The sequence below is a fragment of the Myotis lucifugus genome, unplaced genomic scaffold (genome assembly GCF_000147115.1).
Source record: "Myotis lucifugus unplaced genomic scaffold, Myoluc2.0 scaffold_920, whole genome shotgun sequence".
NCBI lineage: Eukaryota > Metazoa > Chordata > Mammalia > Chiroptera > Vespertilionidae > Myotis > Myotis lucifugus.
In genome coordinates, this window is record NW_005871968.1 from 86,676 (window position 1) to 89,625 (window position 2,950).

Here is a 2,950-nt window from a genome sequence, read left to right on the forward strand (position 1 = left end):
AGTGCTCCCCGCCTGGCAGGTCACAGATCTGGGTCCTGGGACTACGGACAGCCTCAAGCACTGCCTCCCGCCTGGCAGGGTCACAGATCCGGGTCCCAGACCCAGACAGCCTTGCCTGCTGCCACCTGCCTTCAGTATGCAAATTAGCCGCCATCTTGTTGCTTCAGGGTGGGGGTCCCCACTGGGGTGCCTGGCCAGTCTGGGTGAGGGGCTGAGGGCTGTTTTCAGGCTGGTGGGCGACTGAAGCTCCAAACCTCTCCTATTTTTTTTTTTTTATTCTGGCATTTATTTACCTTCTATGCCTGTCACTGGAGCTGAGAGCCGGCTTTCTCTCTGAGGCTCGGCTGCTGAAAGCAGGTTTCTGGCCTTTGTTTACCTTCTGTATTCGAAACAATGTTGCAGTCTTGCTGGCTGAAGCCTGGCTGACTAAAGCCGGTTTCTGGGGTTTTGTTTAGCTTCTATATTTGTTACAATGTTTCAAACTGCAAGCTCAGAGGCCGGCAGCACAGGCAGGGAAGCTTGGATTCCTCCGTCACTGAAGCAAGCAAGCCTCCCTGTTCGCTTCCAGCTGCCTGGCTGTCAGCCGCCATCTTGGCTAGCAGTTAATTTGCATATCTCACTGATTAGCCAATGGGAACGGTAGCGGCCATATGGCTAATTACCATGGTTCTCTTTTATTAGATAGGATGCCTGCACTCAATCCTTGTCTCAAGCTCTGCAGTCAGGAAAAGCCAGTCCAAGGCAGATATCTATTATAGTTTTATTTCAAACTAGCAAACTCTGTACCTCCATTTTCACCTCCTAATCTCTGGCCAAATCTGTTGTGTTAGTGATTTATTGCTGTGCAACGAAATTGCCCCAAATGTAGGGGCTTAACATAACAGCAAATACTTATGATCTCAGAGTTTTTGTGGGTTAGGAATGAGGTATGGCTTCTCTGCTTTCTTTGCTTCAGGGTCTGTAATAGGCCACCGTGTCAGCTGAGGGCTTGATGAAAGAAGGGTCCATTCCCAAGTCTACTCAGGTGTTGTTGGCAGGACTCAGTTCCTCACCACATGGGTCTCTCCACATGGCAGCTCACAATGTGACAGCAGGTTTCACCAGAACAAGAGACAGAGGGAGACAGAGATGGAGGAGAAGAAAGAGAAGAGAGGAAAAGGGAGGGGAGAGAAAAAAAAGAGAGAGGGAGGAGGAGCAAGATGGAAATCTTAATCTTCTATAACCAAATCTTAAAAGTGACATCTCACCGCCTTTGTCTTACTCTACTGTTAGAAGTGAGTCATATCTGTGGCACCATCACTGGTTTATTCTGAAAAAATGTCATGGTAAACTCACTTTCTTCCCTTGTGAAGGAGAAATCTTTCAATAGATACTCCACCCCCTGTTTGCCCCTGCTCTTGGGCCCAGTCATACAGAAATGCCATATTGGAAGGGTTACAAACCCATACTGATTCTCTTTGCAATTATGTTAATTCCCCAAATCATCCCTTGATTTCTTTGAACTTTTCAGAAGAGAAATTTAAAAGATGAGGAGAGGGCAGGAACACATATATAACCCATTGTCTCATATTACCCTTATTTTCTCAAGCCCATTTTTTTTTCACAAAGTGAAGCTTTTGCAAGATTCATAAAAGGGGGCCATAAATAAGTTCTGAAAGAGTTTTAAATACTTAAAAATTCACAGAAATATGATTTACCAAATGTTCAAAAATAATTATGATGAATCACAATTGTGAATAAACAGTTTTCTGTCTTTATTGTGGAAAAAAAAGAAGTGAGTCATGAGGCCTTGTCAGCACTCAAGAAGAGGGCATTACCCATGAATACCAGGAGGTAGAAATCATGGGGCCTGTCTTGAGGTCTGTCCAATGATTTCCCCCTTTAATTTTATGGTGACAACACCAGCTCAGTTGTTCAGGACCCACATGTGGTGTCATCCTGTCCATAAGGCATTCTAACTTTGCTTCAAAATGGCCTTTCTGATATCACCTTCTTCCTTCATCCTGTCTTGGCTTTCCTTTTCTTCTTAGAAGCTCAGTCCCACCTCAGAACCTTTGCACCTGCTGTTCCCTCTTGCCTGCAACTCTCAGCCCAGACTCATTCAGAGTCTTTCACAGGCTGCTGTCCAGGTGTTGGTTGGGGCTACAGTCTCATCCGAAGTCTGGATCAGGGAAACACCCACTTCCTTCCAGATTTAGCTTTAACATGAACTCTTTAAATATGCATTCCTCGTCCACTATTTTGTCCTGTGCAGTAAAGAGTTAACTTCAAAGTCTTGGGGCGCTTCAATCCTACACCTTCCAAAGGAGGGCCTGTCTGCATGATGCCCTTGCCTTGCTCCTGGCAGGTCATCTTAAGGCCCTGGTGTGTCCTTTCTGATAAGAGTGTCTGTACATTTCAGGCCTTAGACCATGCCAGATAGTCATACTCACAATGTGATTCATGGTGGAGACCTTGAATAACTGTGCACTATTAGCTTTTCCTCTGAAGAGGTGGAGGGCAGCCACATGATTGATCAATCAAGTCCATGTGACCAACTCCCAGTACAAATCCTGGACACCAAGGCTTAGGTGAGTGTCCCTGTTTGTAAATATTCAGTGCATGTTGTCCCACTTCCTTGCTGGGAGAATTGAGAGCTGGGACTGCACTGGGAGGGGACACCTGGAAGCTCATGCCTGGTATCCCCTGAGTCCCATCCATGTGCCTTGTGGTAGTATGTGTGAGAAGAAACAAGTCATCTTTTCTGTCAAAAAACAGTTTAGACAGTCACCATTTTGGACTGCATAACTTGGCAGCTGCCATGTTGGCTGCATGACTTCCAGCTCCCCTGGGGCCACCATCTTGAAATGGCAAAGGACAACCTCTCCCTCTGAATTAGCCAATTGCGAAGACTGTGCGCCTGAGCTCCAATCAGGATTGAGGAACACGTCACATGCGTCACGGATTATAA